This window comes from Lagenorhynchus albirostris, chromosome 10 (genome assembly GCF_949774975.1).
Source record: "Lagenorhynchus albirostris chromosome 10, mLagAlb1.1, whole genome shotgun sequence".
In the NCBI taxonomy this organism is placed as follows: Eukaryota; Metazoa; Chordata; class Mammalia; order Artiodactyla; family Delphinidae; genus Lagenorhynchus; species Lagenorhynchus albirostris.
In genome coordinates, this window is record NC_083104.1 from 97,206,661 (window position 1) to 97,229,895 (window position 23,235).

The window sequence follows — 23,235 nt, forward strand, 5'->3', positions numbered from 1 at the left end:
CTGTTTAGTCCAGGACACAGGTAAGGATCAACGCCCTAAGCACTGTACTACAACGTATAGAGGTCATGGCTACGGTAACACAAGAACGATAACAGCTAGTCTGCCAGGGAAAGCCAGGCGCATCTGTAGCTGGGCTTTAAAGCCGAGAAGTTTGTCAGGCTTCCCAGGGAAAGAAGAGCATTGCAGGTAGAAGAAAGGCATATCTGAAGGCACAGGTGGAAAGTGGTGGTGGTTTGATTTGTTGGGGGACAGGGTGGTGGTAGGAGAGAGAGAGGAGATAGATACTGCACAACACCCCAATTTTTTTAGACAGAGGAAGAGAACCCAGAGTGGAGGACAGAGAGGGAGAGGCAAAAGGAAAGCCAACCAAACTTGTGAGGTCTTGAAAGACATAGTCAATAGTGACTCACCTGGCTGGAGGTGGAGGTGGGCTGCAGGACCCTGGACTGCTTTCCTCAGCCCTCTGCCTCCTGTCCTTCTTTTATAAAACGGGCTTTGCACTAGGCCATTTCTGAAGCCCTTTCCCACTGAGGTTCCGAGGGCCTCTCCAACTTTGAAAAGCTTTATTTTCTTTTCAGGTCACATGGAATAATTTCGTGTTCTAGTAATTGGAGTCTAATTGGAAGCCTCGTGACCTGGAAGAGGTAACACACTTCCTTACAGGGTTACTCTTGCTCTCAGGGCATAGTTCATGCACTGGAAGCACTTCCTCATTAGCTCTCCCCAGGGGCTTCCATCCAGCAGCCAGTTACTGCTTGGGGTGGGAGGGATATACAAATATTTATAAAGGTCACATTGGAAAATTTTCTAAAACAATTGAACTGCAAAACATGTGTTTAATATTTCTAGTGCTTGGAATGGAAAAGATACTTTTAATCCCCCTCCTTCTCCCTGGAGTGTAACCACCTCCCATATCCCTTGGAGAACTTCTTCCCAACAGCAGAAAATAGCGAGACGTTGCTCTCTCGAGGGGGCTTTGTACCTCTCATTCCTTGTGATTTAGGTGAAGGCTTGATTGGAGCGCATGTTTTCTGATCCTAGTAATCTTAAATAAATAATCCAAGCCCAAGGCATTAATAAAAGCAGTAATTCTGTCAAGCATCCTTGCTAACTTCCTAAACTTCTGAGGGTCCAGAGCTGGTGATTTATGAATGCTGCTAGAATCTGAGCTGTACTGTTTTTTAGGGGATTCGTTGGGAGGTATACTTTTAAAGGTAATTACCATGTGTCAGAAAGATGCCTTAGCCCCCTTGACACTGTGTGCTCAATTTTATTTAGAGGTCAGATGGCAGGAGAATTATATGTGAAGGGGTATCCTTTCAACATTTACAAGTAGAAAGTAAATGTAACAAGCTAAGCTTAATTCTGAGTGGATGCGATAGTCAATTAACTCTGTGTGTACCTCTCTGTCGCAGGTCAGTCGAGCTCTACAGACATTTATGGTGCTCCTACCACATCCCAGTGGAAGATAGACACACACGTGTCTCTGGGTCCGGCATGGTCCAGTGCTGGAGTGTTATACCAAGGTTCCATGGAATGTGAAGGAAGCGCACCTAACCCAGCCTGGGAGGTGATAGAGGGAGGGGATGGAGGGCAGGAATGTCTTCTCCGAGGAGGTCTTGCCTGAGCTGGATCTTAAATAATCAACTGGGGACTTCCTTGGTGGTCCAGTGGTTAAGAATCCCCCTTCCAATGCAGGGGACGTGAGTTCGATCCCTGGTGGGGGAACTAAGATCCCACATGCCGGGGATACTAAGCCCATGCGCTCTAGAGCCCGTGTGCCACAACTTGAGAGCCTGCCCACCAAAACGAAATATCCCGCTTGCCGCAACTAAGATTTGATGCACCCGAATAAATAAATAAAAAATCAACTGGATTTACCCAGGTAAAACATGAAAAGGGGGACAGTTACAGCTGTTAAAGCTGAGAAGGTGAGAGAAACAGTCAGCTTGGTAAATTTGCCCCAAATCTGCTGCTCCCTTGGATGGATCTGGAATCTTGAAAACTATGTGAATATCAGCCCCATGTCACCCCAAGTTAGACTTCTACTGAGCATGGTCAGGTTGTGTCACAGCTTTCTACCTAGACTCCCTGGCTCCCGGCTCCCACCCTGGTTCTGGAAACGGAACTTGGATCTTCACCCCTTGCCTAGGCCAGTGGGTTATTCCCCCTCTGGAATGGTCCCAGATTCCAATATCCATCCCATCAGCTAAGATGAATCTCCCTGGTTCATGACCCAGACACTCAAACAATGTTAAGGAAATCTTACTGTGGGCCTCTCCCCACCAACTACGACCAGATAGCTTGGCTCCTTATAGATTAAGCCACCCAGTTCATGCTCGATCTTGCTACAGCTCTTGAGTTTGGTGACTTGGACGATAGCTTCTCTTCCTTCCCCTCTGCCCTGATTACTTTTCCTCGCTGCAGCCAGCCTCAGTGGCTTTCTTTCAGCTCTAAACCTCCCACTACCTGTCAGCTGAAGTTGAGTTGGTTAGCGAGCCAGACGAGGTTGAAGCTCTCTAGAACCGGCAAAAGTCCATTTTCAGATGTCCAGACACTCCCTTGCCTTATCTCTACCCCTAACTCAAAACTTAGGTTTTTTTTTTTTTGTTTTTTTGCGGTACACGGGCCTCTCACTGTTGTGGCCGCTCCCGTTGCGGAGCACAGGCTCCGGACGCGCAGGCTCAGCGGCCATGGCTCACGGGCCCAGTCGCTCCGCGGCATGTGGGATCTTCCCGGACCGGGGCACGAACCCGTGTCCTCTGCATCGGCAGGCGGGCTCTCAACCACTGCGCCACCAGGGAAGCCCAAAACTTAGTTTTTAAGTCCAACTATGTGGCTGGCAATTTTAGAAGGAAGTATTCCCTAATGTGTGTTTGGAAGAATGATGAATGTTGCAGACAACATACTCATTCATGGGGATTCACAATAGTTATTAACATATTGAAAGGCTCTGGAAAGTTCTGTGGTCTAGAAACTTGTTTAATTTGAGTTTGAGAATTTCTAAAACAAAAGTTTTTTTTTTCCCCAAATAACATCTATCTAAATCCCCAGTCATCCAGCATTTAACGGAACACACTTAGAGAACATGGCTTGAAAGCATTACAGCTCTTTTCCAGTACTGTTAACCAGGGTGGTAAATGGAACACACTTAGAGAACATGGCTTGAAAGCATTACAGTTCTTTTCCAGTACTGTTAACCAGGGTGGTAACCTTCCAAGTGGAGGCATTCCCGAAGGACTGGAAATACTGGCATCTCAAATCGAGTTGTAGCAAATTCATGGCAGGCTTTGCTGGGACAGGGTCTGCAGAGACTGGAAGAGTTTAGCAGGCAGGTTGTTGGTGTCTGCACAGCACTGATTTCCCTTTCTTCTGATAACAGCCTCAAAATTTTCTTAGAAAATTAAATTTATAAGGCTGAAGTGTGCTCCCACGCCCAGCCAATTCATATGTTGAAATCCTAATTCTTAGTACCCCACAATGTGACTATGTTTGGAGATAGGGCCTTTAAAGAGGTGATTAAGAGAATATGAGGTCAAATGGGTGGCCCTTATATGACTGGTGTCTTCATGAGAAGAGGAGATTAGGACACAGACACACACACAGAAGATCATATAAAAGCACTGGAAGGAGATGGCCATCTACAAGCCAAGGAGAGAGGTCTCAAAAGAAACCAACCCTGCTGACTCCTTGGCCTTGAACTTCTCAGCCTCCAGAACTGTGAGAAATAAATTTCTGTTGTTTAAACCATCCAGTCTGTGGTAGTTAGTTATGGCAGAGAACTACTACACAGGTGAAAGTGAGGCTGATCCCATTGCTTGGGTCCTCAGATACCCACACCCAGCCGATGAGAACAAAGTCTCATAATGGTCCACAGTGATTGGCTTTGGGCTGGTCACATGACCCAAAATAGGCCAATGAGATCCAGCCCCTATTTTCTTGTATCACTGGGAGAGAGGCATCCTATTTCTGTAGTTGTTGTTAAACTGGTAGGAGACTAGCTGGAAGCTGTCTTTAGTATGATTAGAGAGAGACCTGCCTGAGAATAGAGCCAAAGAAGGATAAATGAGCTGAGAGTAATAAAGAGGTTCCTGATAGAATCATCTGAGTGCCTAGACCTAGTCATACCTGGAGTTTTCTGGACTTCATACTCCCTGGATTTTACAGTTATGTATGCCAACGCATTTCCCTTTCTTTCTTTCTTTCTTTTTTTTTTTGCCTAAAACATTTTGAGTTGTAAAAGGATTCCAAATGATACATAAAAATAACGAGGTAGGGCTTCCCTGGTGGTGCAGTGGTTGAGAGTCCGCCTGCCGATGCAGGGGACGTAGGTTCGTGCCCCGGTCCGGGAAGATCCCACATGCCGCGGAGCGACTGGGCCCATGAGCGTGCGCGTCCGGAGCCTGTGCTCCGCAATGGGAGAGGCCACAACAGTGAGAGGCCCTCGTACCGCAAAAAAACAAAACAAAACAAAAAAAAGATGTAGCTTTTGAGAAAATGTCCATCAATGTTACTTTCATATTCTTGCTACACTTTCCTTTCCAAATGTCTCTTTAGCCTGTTCCTTTTGAATAGAATCTCCTCAGAAGTAATAATCTTTGTTCCATGAAATGTATGAGATTTTTTTCACATGAAACCCCTGATGGATTCAGTTGTGAGATATCCTTCATAATCCATGTAACCGTGTCTGTGGGGGTCTGGGTGAGTCTGTATTGATGCCGCCAACTGTAATTTTCAGCCAGGCAACTTCACACATTGCCTCACATTTACAACAAATGTTTTAAAAATTGTTATGATGTCATGATTAATAAATTGAGTCATCACTGACAAAAGTCCTTTGTAAACAACTTTGTGATTTTCTCTAGTAACCAGACTCTTGGATAAACAATTTTCATGACTATATTCTAGGGCTCACCGTGTCTTTGGGGATATTTGAATGTAACCTGAAGACCCCCAAAGATAGAAAGCTTTAGGGCATAGGAATGGTCTTTCATCTGGTGTGAATTCCTGGATGGTGGCAGAGAGGAAGGTATCCGTGAACCCAAGGCCCCCCTTTCTGCCCTAAGAACTCACCTCCACCCAATGGGCACGTGGTTGGTTCTTGTCAGCACAGGTAGTGGATGAACCTCCGAGGACATATTTGGAAAATCCAGGAGAAATGAAAATTCATGCAAACATTTTTTTGACTCTTTAAGCATCATTGTTTAGTGAACGTGGGCCAAAACCTTGTCAGAGCAAGCTTCCTTTCGAAAGGGATATTGTTTACTTTCCTCTTATCAGTCAGGAGACCTGGCAAGCCTTTCCCTTGGTGAGGTGTCCTGGCTTTTCCACGTGGCACTCAGCCAGAGTTCAGAGTGGAGAGCTGCATCAATGCCACAGACCAAGGAGAGATGCCCACCATCTACATCTCGTGGGAAAAACAGAGAGTGGCTGGAGGGGAGGAAGGGAAACACGTTATGTTTTGTTTGATTGCTTTTCTTTTTTTTCCTCTAGTGGTTGTGCTTCTTTCTTAAAGATCTCCCCTATGAATTTTCATATTCTCAATTCTTTGCTGCCCTCAATGGTCATTTGGCTGTGGAAGATGCATTACCTAGATTTCTTGCCTTCTCACTATTAAGAAAGGATATGTAAGAATATGGACACCCCAGCACAGGAATTTGAGTGATTAACAAGATTCCAGGTATTATTTTAAAGCTTGATTTAATAAATAAGGAGTTGGGTGTAGTATGACGTGTAACATATAGAAAAAAAGTTTTAAGGCTCATCATTTGTTTTCTTTCTGTGTCACATTAATTTAAAAAAATATGAGACGTGCAGCGATAATATGTCTTAAAATTGTCTTCATGATACTGGGCTACTTTCTAGAAAATTTAAATAAAAAACTGTTTTTTGGGTTTTTTTTAAGCTCCATTTGTCTGCTTTTTGTTCTGTACGCCTCACAAGACAGTGAAGGTCAGGTGTTTCAACGCACAGGCTTTAGGTAGAGTTCCCTGAGCCAAGTCCCAGCTCTATCAGTTTTCCTACCTGTAAAATAAGGCTTAAAAATAATACCTCCCTCATAGTGTGGTGCTGAGGATTGAATCAGAGTCGACGTAAAGTACACATTGCGGAGCCTGGCAGAGAGCACCCACTGATAAACACTTGTTCTTCTCAATATTATTGTTATTATCCACAGTTCCTGGTACCTTGTGGGTACACAGTAAATGTTGAGTTGATAAATTTTATTTAGCGTTCATTGTATTTGTATATTCGCCTTCTCACACACTAAACAGAAGTATGAAAGATGTCATTTTCATCCTGTTTAAAATCAAATATACTCTTTTCCTGTGAACCGCTGACGGCATAATGCTAAACAATCCCGTGGCACAGTTAAAAAGCACAGTATTGAAATGAAGGAGGTAGAAGAAAATTGCCAATTTGGGAAAGGATTCATATACATGGAAAAACAAAAGCACTGAGTTAAGAAAAAAAAAAGTTGAGGGACTTCCCTGGTGGCACAGTGGTTAAGAATCCGCCTGCCAATGCAGGGGACACGAGTTCGAGCCCTGGTCTGGGAAGATCCCACATGCCGCGGAGCAGCTGGGCCCTTGAGCCACAATTACTGAGCCTGCGCTCTAGAGCCCGCGAGCCACAACTACTGAGCCCACGTGCCTAGAACCCGTGCTCCGCAACAAGAAAAGCCACCAGAATGAGAAGCCCGCACACCGCAGTGAAGAGTGGTCCCTGCTCGCCGCAACTAGAGAAAGCCCACATGCAGTGGCGAAGACCCGATGCAGCCAAACATAAATAAATAAAATAAATACATTAAAAAAGTTGAATCTTTTATAGAGAAATGTCCAGGTCATGCAGAGGCAGAAAACTTACTTCATAAATTAGTTTTATAGAATTTTTGCAAAGTGCTAAAGCAAGTTAGCATCAGGATACACTGATTCTAAGAAAAACAAATTAATAAATTTTAAATCTTCAAGCACCTATATTCAAAGGCTGCTAGGCATTTTAATAGGAGATAAGTAAGAACCATTAATCACGGTTTCCACACGCTTTCTCACATTACCTTGGGCAACTGGGACCAGGCTAAGGAATGGTACTGCGAAGAGGAAGCTGCTGATAATGGACAAAATAGTGATTTTATCGACACTTTCTACACTACATTTTGTCTACACTTTCACTGTCTCACAAGTAAGCACAAAATTGTACCTGTTGACAACTTAATGTTTTTCATCTTTTTGCCCTACCCTTAGGGACAGGTAATAAAATCAGTGAAATGTGCATTTCTTTTCTACTTGCTTGGCATAAATTATTGGTCACCTTGAGCGAGAGAAGCTGAGAGAAGCCCTCATGTGTATTGGCCTCGTTTATGCGCTGACCATGTTTCAATCCATGTTTGGAGTCACAAAGTTTACTAATAGAATCCTTGGTCTTTTCAGAGTCAGAGACTTCTCTGAGAATCTGATGAAATGATGGACCCTCTCTCCTCAAAATACACAGACTCCATAAGATCTAGGAATGTCTATCTTGAGACCCTCCACGGATGGTCCCTCACGGTCATCATGCTTATGTTGCAAAGCAGCGATACTCACATGGAGAATGATTTAAAAAAAAAAAAGTGCCACCTAGGAACAAACTTGTAACCTCTCGTTAGTCTCAACTCTTATCACTCACTTTCCCCATCAAGCTTCTGACATTTTCTTACATTAAAGTTACAAATCAGCTGGATTTGCTTCCCGGATTCAAAGACTATTCAGCCACATTTGTGGCAGAATTCCGCCTCCCCCATCCTCAGTAAGCTTTTAAAACAAAGCACCTTCCCTTACCAGAAAAAATATTAAATCTACTTCTTTAAATGCTGAAACCACGAAGTCAGTAACTTGGAGCAGCTCTCCATCGCCATTCTTCTCATGGTTCATACCGACGACTGCACCTGCCCCTCTGCCTTTCATAGTAGATTGAGTTCTATTTCCTTTCTCTATAGTTGTCTGTTTTCAACAGAGGGTCAGAGTCAGATTTCTAGCCATGATTTGAGGACCCTTATTCTACTATACTATCTAATTTAATTAACTTCTGCTGTAGTAAACCTCCTTTCTGAGTGAAATAATTGGATCTTAAGCACCTACTAGCTCTTTAATTTTGAGCACGTCACTGAACCCTTTTAGGACCCAGTTTTCCAATACATCAAATCTCTAAGGTTGCTTGAAGTCTAACATTCTATATTTAAAAAAACACATATAGGTATGTGTGAGTGTGTTTATTGCCTAGACCTGGCAATTTTTCTAAGTGGCTGATAACCTCTGAGGAAACCCAAATGCTCAAACATACTTTTTTCTTTTCAGTACTTTTAAAAACATACAAAACCATTTTTATTCTTGCCCAAGTAGTCTTGTCACCCTATTAAAGCATCTAAAGGTCACTAGCAAATTACTCATTTGAAATAACAAGTCAGGAATATCAAGCTTTAAAATACAGGGCTTCCCTGGTGGCGCAGTGGTTGAGCGTCCGCCTGCCGATGCAGGGGACACAGGTTCGTGCCCCGGTCCGGGAGGATCCCACATGCCGCGGAGCAGCTGGGCCCGTGGGCCATGGCCGCTGAGCCTGCGCGTCCGGAGCCTGTGCTCCGCAACGGGAGAGGCCACAGCAGTGAGAGGCCCGCGTAGAGCAAAAAAAAAAAAAAAAAAATTTAAGAAATTGTGCTTTCTTCATATACATTAGTTTCAATCACATAAAAATAAGATGCCGTGCATGAGTAGTTATACTGAGATGACACTTAAGAGAGAATCTGAGTTTCTCTAGACCACTAGATTCACCAGGATACTCCCAGCCCCTCACACTGCATGTGGCACATAGTAGGTGCTCAGTGAATTTTTGCTGGGCAAACGAAAGGGTCTAATAATTGCTATAGGATGGCCATAAAGTCCAACAATTATTTCTGGGGTGGGGGGGGAAGGAATTAGGAATTGGAGAAGGTGTGTTAGTGGGTGGAAGTCAGGGTGAGAAGATAGGAAAAAAAAAAAAGGTACTCCAAGAGGGGAAAAGATCATGAACCTGGAATTGTTTTTGATTGTCATAAAACTGATAAGAGATATGAAGAGACAGGGAGTGGACAGTGGAAACGTTGTGCTACATTTTTTTTTTCCACAATAAGTAATTTTACTTATGGCAAAATACACAATGCCTCACATCATCCACTGTTTAGATTAGTACCCTAAACTGGATTCTGAATGAGACAGTCCTTTGGGTGAATGGAAGCTTGTGTATTTTTAAATATCCACAGAACCTCACGCCTGAGGTGTTAACTGAAGCCACTGAGTAAACCCTATGATCTGAGCAAAATCATGATCTTGTATGTCTGTAAGTAGCATCTATTTTAGGATCTTCCTCATTTTAAAATCTCATTTTCTTTTTGAAATTTATTAATATTAATCTGCAGTTGAAAATTTTCAGCAAGGATGACTATATCAGTTAGGAATGTATTTGACGACAACTATTGAAAGACCTGGCTTAAATAATACGAGCAGATGTCCAAAGGTAGATGGTTGCTGGCTGACTAAGATGCTCTGTGATGACATTAGATGCACAGGTTTTTTACCTCCTTCCACCCTATCATCCTATGTTTGTTGGATGCCATCCTCATAGTTGCACAGTGGTCGCTGTAGCTCCGGTCATCACATCTACATTCAAGGAGGGAAGATGTGTGTGTGCGTGTGTGTGTGCACAGTGTGGGGAAAGGACAAGCCAACTACTTCTGTTCCCTCTAACAAATGCTAAAATTTTCCTAGTACGTGAGTGGACTTTCATGTATATCTCATTGGTCAATGGCTTTACGAGGCTATTTTAGATGTGAGAGTGGGTGAGAGAGTGAACATCTCACCTGCGGCTAGACACATCACTGCTCCAACAACATTTGGGTTCGGCTGACGAGGAAGCACCAGAGAATGGAAATAGATTGAGAAAACGATAATGTTTGCCACGGTCACAGTGATAGAAAGATGATGGGAACAGAAGAATAAAAGCATAAATAAATAAATACATTTCTCTTTTATTTGGTGTTTAAAGCTAGTCTTATTTCCTATAATTTCTTTGAGTAGGTGTTACTGCTTGCTTGCTTGACTCAGGAGAACATTTAGTAAAAAATGATATAAGTTATACTTAGTAGTTTAAATAACAATGAGTCAGATGTCCTGTGTTGCAATTTTTTTGCATACATGAATTTTAAATTTTATGTGAAATCATTATTTAATGATTATATTAGAGTTGTACATAAATTTGCTAATTTGCACATATACAGTTTTGGAATGAAATTCCTGCTTTTTAATTAATGGCCAGAATTAAGGATATGGCAAGATTTTGTATGTAGAAGTGTTCAGGGGAAAATAAAATTTTTTGTCTACTGTACATAAGTCAAAGAAATGGGGGAAACAGGCAGTAAGGGAAATGGAAATTGTTTAGATAGCATAGGATGAGAAGGAGAATGAAATTTTGACTGGTAACAGCAAAGACTGAGGTAGGAGAAGAAAGAACAGAAATATGAAATGAGTGTCGAAGTTCTCTTTGAATTAAACATCTTATAATGGAAAATTTCAAGCCTCTACTAAGGCAGAGGGACCACTGCAGTAAACCTGTACCTGTTCATCACCCAGGTCCAACAACTATCAACACAGGTCAGTTTTGTTTCAGTTACATGCAACCTCCACCTCCTGTATTATTTTGAAGCATTTCCCAGACATCGTATCATTTCATTAGTAAGTATCTAAGTAGTTCTTTTTAAATTAAAAAACAAACAAACAAACAAACCCTTTAAATATGTAGTTATCTTTGGATTTGGATAGACCAGAGTTCAAATTTTAGCTTGGGTACCAACAGCTGTGGGACCTTGGGCAAGTTCATTCATTCACTCGATACACATTTATTAAGCATCGCCTGGGAGCCCAGAAGCAGACAAATACATTAAATAATTTCAGATAGAGATAGATGTAATGAAAGAAATAATAGAACAGGGCAATGGAACTGAGAATGACTGGGATCTACTTCACACTGGGGAGCTGGAAGGGATAAACCCTTCTCCACTCCGTTCTGGCTTCTGGCGCTTGTGAAGTAGAATCTGACCTGTGTCTCGTATGGGTTTTGAGAGTTAGTTAATCTCTGAGGAAGTGTTTACCAAGGCCTGGCATGTGGCCAGCTCTCCATAAGTGAAAGACCTGGTGATCATGATCTTGATTCCCATCCCAGGGAGACCCCTTCCCAGGGAGGGCTGTGATGGTCTATCTTGCTTCATTCTCACTTAAGATACATCGGAGTGTGCTGGGCTCATTGCCACGATTAGAGCTTGGTAAAAACTCTGTCACCTCTGATTCTTTTCTCTCACAAACCACCTTATTCTAGGACTTGGTGAATCTCTGGAGTTGCATCAGGAAAGCAAGGTTATCCTGGGCTGTCTCTCTTTCCTCCTCTTTGCCTCCCCAAATTTGTGGGAAGTAACTGGCTTATAAATTCACCGTATTTTTATGTAGAAAAGACTTGTTTTTTGCTAGAGGGAGTAGTTGAGAAGGGCTGCTTAAAATCTTATATTAAATTTATAAAAAAACCTTCTGAGATTGAGTTTTACAGTTTCCAATGTGGCAGACATTTAATTCTAATGCAAACAAAGTGCTGCTGGGAGTCTATCAGAAAAATGAAACATTTTCAGGTTTTAGGAATGGCTACTTTTCTGGGATTTAATGATCTTTTTCATAAAATTTTAACAGATCAACCTTTATTTATATTAAATGTAGGCTTTGATCCAAACTCCATGTAATGAAGCAAAAAACAAGGGAAAAAAGTAGAATTCAGTACAGTCATTCACTTCCTTTAGGTGTGGGAAATGCAAGGCCAGTGAGCTGTGCTTACACAAATCCTGCCTGTGTATGACTGAGTAGATTTGAAGAACACAGGCTCTCACTCTGCAGGAATGATTAAACAGTTTCTGCCGTTCCTTGTTGCTTAATCCTAACCTGGAACAGTGAAAGGGCTGAGGAAGGGTGAGCTTTAGGACTAGTTTATGACCCCCTCACGCCCGCCCCATCGGGATTTACGTGGAGGTTTCACCAGGACCTTTTGCCAGTCCCTACCAACTGGCTCTGGGGCCAATTCGCGCTGCTGGTCCGGTCCTGCACAGATGACTTCAGCCGGGGCTTTGCTGCTGCCTGGTTGCCTTTTCAGTCACTTGTCCTCCACTTCTTTTTTCTTCTGTATAATATCATTTATATGTAGAATCTGAAAAGTAATACAAACATTCATATATAGCAAAACAGACTGACAGATATAGAAAACAAACTAGTGATTAACAGTGGGGAAGGGGAGGGGGAGGGGCAGGATCTCATCCCCTAATGGGATTAAGAGATGTAATCTAATATGTATAAAATAATCAACAAGAATATATTTTATATAGCACAGGGATTATAGCCATTATCTTATAACTTTTTTTTTTTTTTTTGTCCTCCACTTCTTAGACCCGAGTCTCTGTGAGGGGCTGTTTTCAACCCCCCCTCACAGAAATGATATGAAACCTCCATTTCCCCCAGGTACTTAGTCCCGGGAAAGTCCTTTACTCCCTCCCACCCTTTCAGAAGGCATCCTCTTCCTGGTGCAGGCAGAGCACGGCTGACCGGTGCCTTCCCTCACCTGGATCTTTCCCACTTTGTCTCTCACTCTCCACTCTCTGAACCTTTGCTCCCTTGGGGGATTGTGAGTAGTGGGCAGAGGAGGGTGGGTGACCATTCCCGGCCCTTTGAATGAAACATCTACAAGACAAACAGCCCTTTCTCTTGCTAATGTTGACCAGCTCTTATAAAAACTCTGCTACATTATTATGCTAACAGAGCCTTAGCAAGACTGATAAGATTGTAGTCTTTTTAACCTAATTGGTAAATCTCCCGCCTTTAGGAAGAAGATGGGTAAATACCCACAAAAGAGGATGAGGGAAGGAGAACACCCCATCCAGATGCAAAATTCTGGGAAGAAGTGTTTATAGGTAATCTGCTGTTGATTTACTACAGGGTATTTGTTCCTTCTACAGGAATGGCTTCCATTATAAACCATGCTTTTAATAATCCTGGCCCTTGGATTTTAATGATCTTGTGATCACTTTCAATTTGGAAAAGTCTGGCTCTGCCTGACCCTTTCACTAATTACACGATTCTAGTTGAAATAAAAGGAAGCTTCCTAAGGCTAGAAGGACTAGAGACAAAGGCAGGGTTGGTGCCGGGAGTAGTAATTACATCAACCTGCAGGTACCTGGGGAAGAAGGAGCCCACACCTTTCCCCTGGGTCAGGGTGGCACAGGACTGAAATCAGTACCAGGAAAGAATAAACCCAAATTTATATGAAAAGACAGAAGAAGCTCCTTTATTATAGCCCAACAGTTATGACAAATGAAGACACATCCAAGAACAGATAATGAAAAATTTTGAATTATTGCCATTGTTTCTCATATTCCTGAGACTCTTGAATTAATATAGCAAACCAGGCTGAAGATGAAAAGCCAGAAGCTTTATCAAATACGTTATGTCTGGCAGAATGTCTACACTGAACTAACGCAAAGTCCTGCTAGTAGTTTGGGTTTTGTGCAAGAAGCGGCATGGATTTTTCTGGGAGGTATTGATTCACTGACTTTTCATTCAAAGCCCAGCTGACTGACTATGATGGTTTTATACTTTTCCCATTGGAGTATCATGTTTATTTCTTCCTGAATTCTGACTTTATCTACTTTCTAGAGGAGCCAGCATGTTCTTTTCCATAGGTATCAAGAATACTGATCCAAGGGGGAAAATGAATTTAAGGCCAACCCTTCAGTAAGAGAGTGCATAGAAAGTAGCATTAAGTGTTAACTTATGTAAAAAACTCAGTTTGTGCAACAGTTAGACATGAAGAAATGCTTTAACATATATTTAATTTGTTTCAAAGGCCAGCTTTAATTCCAGATTTATCCTGTGTTTTCATTGCTTTACAAATAAGAATGCTATTTTCTTTCCCATCTGACCCCCACTGTACATGCAAGTCACCACAATAATGTGAAGAGCTATTTACATATTTTATGTGATGAAATACTAAAAAAAATATGGAACTATACATTTGTTGGAGGGTTTAGGATTTTAACCTAGTAGATAAGGAACTATTTCCTGATTTGGAAAAAAAATTTCCTTCCAGCTATGTTTTTATATATTGATACATGGAGTATATAACTTAATATTTCTGCATTTTTAGATGTCCTCATATTCATGCTTGTATGTTTATACAGAGATAGTAAAATAGAATTTGTTTATAATTATCTCATTTCTAACTACTGTTGATAGTTCCTTATAGGAAAGTTAATTATTAACAAAAAACATAAAATATAAAAAGCACGTAATCACTTCATGTCTTTGAGATAAAGTTAAGGCTATGGCAGAGTTTTCCAAGACTATCTACTGAGTGGAGTAGAGAAAAACAAAAGGGCACAATAACTGGTTTAATGAAATTCCCTTCCTTGTACCCAGTATTTTTTTTGTGGTACGCGGGCCTCTCACTGTTGTGGGCTCTCCCGTTGCAGAGCACAGGCTCCAGACGCGCAGGCTCAGCGGCCATGGATCACGGGCCCAGCCGCTCCGCGGCATGTGGGATCTTCCCGGACCAGGGCACGAACCCGTGTCCCCTGCATTGGCAGGCGGACTCTCAACCACTGCACCACCAGGGAGGTCCTGTATCCAGTATTAAGTGATATACAATAGGTTAATTCAGCATACATGGGAACTTATGGTTCTTAAATATAGAAATTGTTCCATTGTTAATTTCCCCAAGGAGACTTCTGCAGTAAATGCCATGAAATGTGTATTAAAAATAATACATAAAAGAGGTCTAGGGCTTCCCTGGTGGCGCAGTGGTTGAGAGTCCGCCTGCCGATGCAGGGGACACAGGTTCATGCCCCGGTCCGGGAAGATCCCACATGCCGCGGAGCGGCTGGGCCCGTGAGCCATGGCCGCTGAGCCTGTGCGTCCGGAGCCTGTGCTCCGCAACGGGAGAGGCCACAACAGTGAGAGGCCCATGTAACACACACACACACACACACACAAAAAAAAGGTCTAACCTTTAATAAGTCCTCTCATGCAATGACATATCTATCCAAAGACCTTTAGTCCCTATTGCTATACTATTGGACTTGCCAAACAAACCAAACTTAAAATCTTATTAAATTGAAATGAAAGTGCAATCTCAAAATGAGAATCTATTTTTCCCCCTTTTCTTTCCTTCCTTCCCCACACTTAAACTGAAATGTCCCCCTTATTTTCCTGATAGCATTCCATCTAAAAACACAGCATCATACCTTTAATTTTAACATTCACTATTTCTCTCATAGTCTGACATGGAAATAATAATATATTAGTTTTTGGGAGATTGGTTCAAGATGGCGGAGTAGAAGGACGTGAGCTCACTCCCTCTTTCGAGAGCACCAGAAGCACAACTAACTGCTGAACAATCATCAACAGGAAGACACTGGAACTCACCAAAAAAAGATACCCCACATCCAAAGACAAAGGAGAAGCCGCAATGAGACGGCAAGAGGGGCACAATCATAATAAAATCAAAACCCATAACTGCTGGGTGGGTGACTCAAACTGGAGAACACTTATATCACAGAAGTCCACCCACTGGAGTGAAGGTTCTGAGCCCCACGTCAGGCTTCCCAACCTGGGGGTCTGGCAATGGGAGGAGGAATTCCTAGAGAATCAGACTTTGAAGGCTAGCAGGATTTGATTGCAGGACTTCGACAGGACTGGGAGAAACAGAGACTCCACTCTTGGAGGGCACACACAAAGTAGTGTGCACGTCGGGACCCAGGGGAAAGAGCAGTGACCCCATAGGAGACTGAACCAGACCTACTTGCTAGTGTTGGAGGGTCTCCTGCAGAGGTGGGGGTGGCTGTGTCTCACCATGAGGACAAGGACACTGGCAACAGAAGTTCTGGGAAGTACCCCTTGGTGTGAGTTCTCCCAGAGTCTGCCATTAGCCCCATCAAAGAGCTGGGTAGGCTCCAGTGCTGGGTTGCCTCAGGCCAAACAACCAGCAGGGAGGGAACCCTGCCCCACCCATCAGCAGACAAGTGGATTAAAGTTTTACTGAGCTCTGTCCACCAGAGCAACACCCAGTTCTACCCACCACGAGTCCTCCCATCTGGAAGCTTGCACAAGCCTCTTAGATAGCCTCATCCACAGCAGAAGCAAGAAGAACTACAATTCTGCAGGCTGTGGAACGAAAACCACATTCACAGAAAGATAGACAAAATGAAAAGGCTTTGTACCAGATGAAGGAACAAGATAAAACCCCAGAAAAACAACTAAATGAATTGGAGATAGGCAACCTTCCAGAAAAAGAATTCAGAATAATGATAGTGAAGATGATCCAGGACCTCAGAAAAAGAATGGAGGCAAAGATCAAGAAGATGCAAGAAATGTTTAACAACGACGTAGAAGAATTAAAGAAAAAACACCTAGAAGCATTAAAGAACAAACAAACAGAGATGGACAATACAATAACTGAAATGAAAAATACACTAGAAGGAATCAATAGCAGAATAACTGAAGCAGAAGAACAGATAAGTGACCTGGAAGACAGAATGGTGGAATTCACTGTCGTGGAACAGAATAAAGAAAAAAGAATGGAAAGAAATGAAGACAGCCTAAGAGACCTCTGGGACAACATTAAATGCAACAACATTCGTATTACAGGGGTCCCAGAAGGAGAAGAGAGAGAGAAAGGACCCAAGAAAATATTTGAAGAGATTATAGTCAAAAACTTCCCTAACATGGGAAAGGAAATACCCACCCAAGTCCAGGAAGCACAGAGAGTCCCAGGCAGGATAAACCCAAGGAGAAACATGCCGAGACACAGTAACCAAATTGACAAAAATTAAAGAAAAAGAAAAATTATTGAAATCAACAAGGGAAAAATGAAAAATAACATACAAAGGAACTCCCATAAGGTTAACAGCTGATTTCTCAGCAGAAACTCAACAAGCCAGAAGGGAGTGGCATGATATACTTAAAGTGATGAAAGGGAAGAACCTAACACCAAGATTCCTCTATCCAGCAAGGATTTCATTCAGATTCCATGGAGAAATCTAAAGCTTTACAGACAAGCAAAACAAAAGCTAAGAGAATTCAGCACCACCAAACCAGCTCTACAACAAATGCTAATGGAACTTCTCTAAGTGGGAAACACAAGAGAAGAAAAGGACCTACAAAAACAAACCCATAACAATTAAGAAAATGGTAATAGGAACATACATATTGATAATTACCTTAAATGTGAATGGATTAAATGCTCCAACCAAAAGACACAGGCTCGCTGAATGGATACAAAAAGAAGACCCATATATATGCTGTCTACAAGAGACCTACTTCAGACCTAGGGACACATACAGACTGAAAGTGAGGGGATGGAAAAAGACATTCCATGCAAATGGAAATCATAAGAAAGCTGGAGTAGCAACACTCATCAGATAAAATAGACTTTAAAATAAAGAATGTTACAAGAAACAAGGAAGGACAGTACATAATGATCAAGGGATCAACCCAAGAAGAAAATATAACAATTATAAATCTTTATGCACCCAACATCAGAACACCTCAATACATAAGGCAACTGCTAACAGCTATAAAAGAGGAAATTGACAGTAACACAATAATAGTGGGGGAGTTTAATACCTCACTTACACCAATGGACAGATCTTCCAGACAGAAAATTAATAAGGAAACACAACATTTAAATGACCCAGTAGACCAGATAGATTAATTGATATTTATAGGACATTCCATCCAAAAACAGCAGATTACACTTTTCTCAAGTGCATACGGAACATTCTCAAGGATAGATCACACCTTGGGTCACAAGTGAAGCCTTGGTAAATTTGAGAAAATTGAAATCATATCAAGCATCTTTTCCAACCACAATGCTATGAGATTAGAAATCAATTACAGGGAAAAAAAGTATAAAAAACTCAAACACATGGAGGCTAAACAATACATTACTAAATAACCAAGAGATCACTGAAGAAATCAAAGAGGAAATAAAAAAATATCTAGAGACAAATGACAATGAACACATGATGATCCAAAAACTATGGGATGTAGTAAAAGCAGTTCTAAGAGGGAAGTTTATAGCAATACAAGCCTACAGCAAGAAACAAGAAAAATCTCAAATAAACAATGTAACCTTCCACCTAAAGGAACTAGAGAAAGAAGAAAAAAAAACCCCAAAGTTAGTAGAAGAAATCATAAAGATCAGAGCAGAAATAATTGAAATAGAAACAAAGAAAACAATAGCAAAGATCAATAAAACTAAAAGCTGGTTCTTTGAGAAGATAAACAAAATGGATCAACCTTTTGCCAGACTTATCAAGAAAAAGAGGGAGAGGACTCAAATCAATAAAATTAGAAATGAAAAAGGAGAAGTTACAACGGACACTGCAGAAATACAAAGCATCATAAGAGAATACTACAAGCAACTCTATGCCAATAAAATGGGCAACCTGGAAGAAATGGACAAATTCTTAGAAAGGTATAACCTTCCAAGACTGAACCAGGAAGAAACACAAAATATGAACAGACCAATCACAAGTAATGAAATTGAGACTGTGATTAAAAATCTTCCAACAAACGAAAGTCCAGGACCAGATGGCTTCACAGGTGAATTCTATCAAACATTTAGAGAAGAGCTAACACCATCCTTCTCAAACTCTTCCAAAAAATTTCAGAGGAAGGAATAAACCTAGAAATAAACCTACCTAAGGAGGTAAGAGACTTGTACTCAGAAAACTATAAGACACTGATGAAAGAAATCAAAGATGACACAAACAGATGGAGAGATATACCATGCTCTTATATTGGAGGAATCACTATTGTGAAAATGACTATACTACCCAAAGGAATCTACAGATTCAGTGCAGTCCCTATCAAATTACCAGTGGCATTTTTTTTACAGAAGTGAAACAAAAAATCTTAAAATTTGTATGGAGCCACAAGAGACCCCATATAGCCAAAACAGTCTTGAGGAAAAAAAACAGAGCTGGAGGAATCAGACTCCCTGACTTCAGACTATACTATAAACCTACGGTAATCAAGACAATATGGTACTGACACAAAAAAAGAAATATAGATCAATGGAATAGGACAGAAAGCCCAGAGGTAAACTCATGCACCTATGGTCAACTAATCTACGACAAAGGAGGCAAGGATATACAATGGAGAAAAGACAGTCTCTTCAATAAGCACTGCTGGGAAAACTGGACAGCTACATGTAAAAGAATGAAATTAGAACACTCCCTAACACCATACACAAAATAAACTCAAAATGGATTAGAGACATAAATGTAAGACCAGACACTATAAAACTCTTAGAGGAAAACATAGGAAGAACACTCTTTGACATAAATCACAGCAAGATTTTTTTTTGATCCACATTCTAGAGTAATGGAAATAAAAACAAAAATAAACAAATGGGACCTAATGAAACTTAAAAGCTTTTGCACAGCAAAGGAAACTACAAACAAGATGAAAAGACAACCCTCAGAATGGGAGAAAATATTTGCAAATGAATCAATAGACAAAGGATTAATCTCCAAAATATAGAAAGAGCTCATGCAGCTCAATATTAAAAAAACAAACAGCCCAATCCAAAAATGGGCAGAAGACCTAAATAGACATTTCTCCAAAGAAGACAAAGATGGCCAAGAAGCACATGAAAAGCTGCTCAACATCACTAATTATTAGAGAAATGCAAATCAAAACTACAATGAGCTATCACCTCACACCAGTTAGAATGGGCATCATCAGAAAATCTACAAACAACAAATGCTGGAGAGGGTGTGGAGAAAAGGGGACCCTCTTACACTGTTGGTGGGCGTGTAAATTGATACAGCCACTATGGAGAACAGTATGGAGGTTCCTTAAAAAACTAAAAATAGAATTACCATATGACCCAGCAATCCCACTACTGGGCATATACCTTGAGAAAGCCATAATTCAAAAAGACACATGCACCCCAATATTCATTGCAGCACCATTTACAATAGCCAGGTCATGGAAGCAACCTAAATGCCCATTGACAGGCAAATGGATGAAGAAGAAGTGGTACATATATACAATGGAATATTATTCAGCCATGAAAAGGAATGAAATTGGGTCATTTGTAGAGACGTGGATGAATCTAGAGGCTGTCATACAGAGTGAAGTAAGTCAGAAAGAGAAAAACAAATATCGTATATTAACGCATATATGTGGAACCTAGAAAAATGGTACAGATGAACCGGTTTGCAGGGCAGAAATTGAGACACAGATGTAGAGAAGAAACATATGGACACCAAGGGGGGAAAGTGGCGGGGGGTGGAGGTGTGATGAATTGGGCGATTGGGATTGACTTGTATACACTGATGTGTACAAAATGGGTGACTAATAAGAACCTGCTGTATAAAAAATAAATAAAATAAAATTCAAAAATTGAAAAAAAATTAGTTTTTAAAGCCCATATAATGATGCGATTAGCAAGTCACTTGTATCTTCCAGGTTTAAATATGGCCTTAAAAGAATTTAAATGTGCATTTGGGGGTGTTTTGCTGGAATGCCATGAGCTTTCCGTGATCACCACCGCAGTTAAATAAACCCTGAATGAATTTAACTTCTTCCAGCGCTTATAAATAAATTATATCTAGTGTGTACTTACTTTGTCACTCCTGTCCAGAAGCTCACTCAGCTCAGCATATATAGCAGACATTTGCAAAAAGGGGTGTGAAATGTAGAGCAAGTTCCAGTAAAAACACTTGGCTTTCTTACCTGAAGGCATAAAAAAATAGGCATTTTGCCAGGGTTTTGGACACCTCATTCTTTACGAAGCTAACTTCCCTCCTGTTTAGCTCTGTCCTTCCCTCCCTTTCCCTGCCTCCCAGGGTCATTCAGAAAGAAGAAAGAACCCCCCAGCCTTCAGCAGGGAGGTGAGCTGTCATTCACTTGCAGGCCTCAGAATGGTTAAGATGTCAGCTGCGATCTGTTTCGTTTGTAAACACTTCCCAGAAAGTTCTGTAAAGAGTTGCTGCTGTTCCCTGAAGATGTCTACCAGGCTGGCTGCGCTGACGTTTTGAAAGAGGCAGGTCGGGACCTGTGAGGACGCTTCCCCGTGCTATTTATGAGCTGAGCAGCTTGCTGTGAAAAGCTGTCATTTTTCCCCTGGGTGTGTCGAACCAGTTTCCCCGGCAGGCCAGCCAGGAGGCTGAGGCTTATCCAGAAGGAGGGGCCCCTGAGGGGCTGCGTGGAAAGCCAGCGATGTGTCACTCGTCTAAACTTCAGGTGTAAAGAGAAGCGAGGGCGAAAAAAGGAAGAAAAAAAGCCATCTTACGCAGCTCTCTCAGTGATCTGTGGTCCTAAAGAATGGAGCCATTTTCTCTCTCTGTCCAGCGTGAGTGGAGGGAAGTGTGGGTGCTCAGCTCAGCTGGAGCTGAGGATTTACCCACAGCTGGCTGGCTGGAGGTGGCCTGAGTTTGGGGCCCCAATCTTGGCGAAGATAGGGAGGACCGCATTTCCTGATTGACCTTCACATCTTTTAGGTTAAATCTCTTCGGAAAAATGTCAAGGTTATCCAAACAGAATAAAATTGTCCTTTCTTGTTTTTGGAAAAGATTTGCACTGACATCTAAAATAACCTCATTTAAGCTTTTGAAATGGTGTATAGTAGAACTTCGGTGTCTCTCCAGAGATCAATACCTGTGCAGTCATCATAGGGTAAAAAAAAAATTCAGTATGTAAATAAAACAGGGAAAGAAAAAAGAAGATGAACTGCTTTCCCAGTTGCCTGCAAAGCATAGGCAGAGTTCTTTAGCAGACCTGCTTACACAAATGCAAATGTTGAGATGACTTTTCATAATGTATAAAGGCAAACTCGGCCAGGCATTGATCACGAAATGAACTCGCAAATGACTGTACTTGCTGGTATAAATCAGTGCCACCCGGCAAAACAGAGGAGCCAGATCAGGGCTTGGTTGTTGCTTTTCTTGAATTCTTTCTTAATATATGTTTTCTTTTTTAAAAAAATGATTCTGACTGTCAACTGGGATTATTAGACTGCATAATGATATTTTTTATGTCCAAACATATGAATAAAATTACTTTCTCACCATGTATATTATGGTTATACATGCTTTCTGAAAGTGAATTAACATAGAAATAAATCTGTGATGTCAGGAATATACATTAACCTGTTTGGACCTTATAAATATGTAAAAATAACATCTAGCTCTTTGCCTCTCGGTGGAGGTATACTATCTTTTGCTGAATCTAGAACTGGACATTTTGTGTATTAGCATATACAGTTATATTTACTTGATACAGTTTAACAATAGTTTTTAAAATACCACGTGTTGGGTGTCGTACCTGGTGGTCTAGGGAATACAATAAAAGGCTTTAACGCAGTCTTATTATGAATATCATCATCTTGCCTCAGATTGACTTATTATTGTTGCCTGGGCTATTGCATCAGAGTCTACCTCTGTCTTTATTCTCTTTGCAAACCGTTCTTCCCACTTCTTTCTAACGACATCCGTCTTAGTGTTTCCCTCACCTCTTAGTGGCACATAGATCCTTCACTGCCCCTCCCCACAGGGACCCAGTGCTCTGGCCACATTCACCAACATGGCGGCCCACACAGGCCCTGCTCACACGTCTCTGCTGCCTGCATTGTCTCTCCACTTGGGGCACATCCTCCTTGTTCCTCAAGCAGTCTGCTCAGGCACCATCTCTTTGGTGTACAAGACTTTCCCTGCTACCTGCCCAGAGAAGGGGCTCAAACTGCTGCGTCCTCCTCCTGCAGGATGAACCCTCTCAGAGCTTTTAACAGGTTCTCTGAATGTCTTCTGCATCTTTGCCGGCGTCCTTGACTAGCCCGAGAGCTCTTGGTCTTATTCATCTTCGTGTGGCCGCCATATGGCCCACCTGGGTGGATGTCCAACGAATGTCTGCTGAATGCGTAGTCCCTTCATCACCTGAACAATGGTTGTCAAGCACCACTAGATCTACAAAGAGTTTTGTATGACCACTAAGGCTGCAAGGATCCTTGTGGACCAAATATATCCAAGGCGCTTCTCTCTCCATCACCTATGACTCTTGTCTCTGTCTCCTCCTGCCTCCTGTATTCCCATCTACTGACTGCTTCACCTGAGCTAAGAGAGTACAAGTCACACAAAGC

The 23,235-nt window shown here is 41.7% G+C and overlaps 1 long non-coding RNA gene across 1 annotated transcript; it reads right to left on the bottom strand.

Moving 5' to 3' along the window:
• Nucleotides 1-5,202: 5,202 nt before the first annotated feature.
• LOC132528246 (uncharacterized) lies at nt 5,203-21,100 on the bottom strand. The gene is made up of 3 exons (XR_009543142.1): nt 20,725-21,100; nt 12,102-12,246; nt 5,203-5,430 (listed from the first exon to the last, which is right to left on the bottom strand). It is a non-coding gene; the product is annotated as an uncharacterized LOC132528246 (long non-coding RNA).
• Between the last annotated feature and the right edge of the window lie 2,135 nt (nt 21,101-23,235).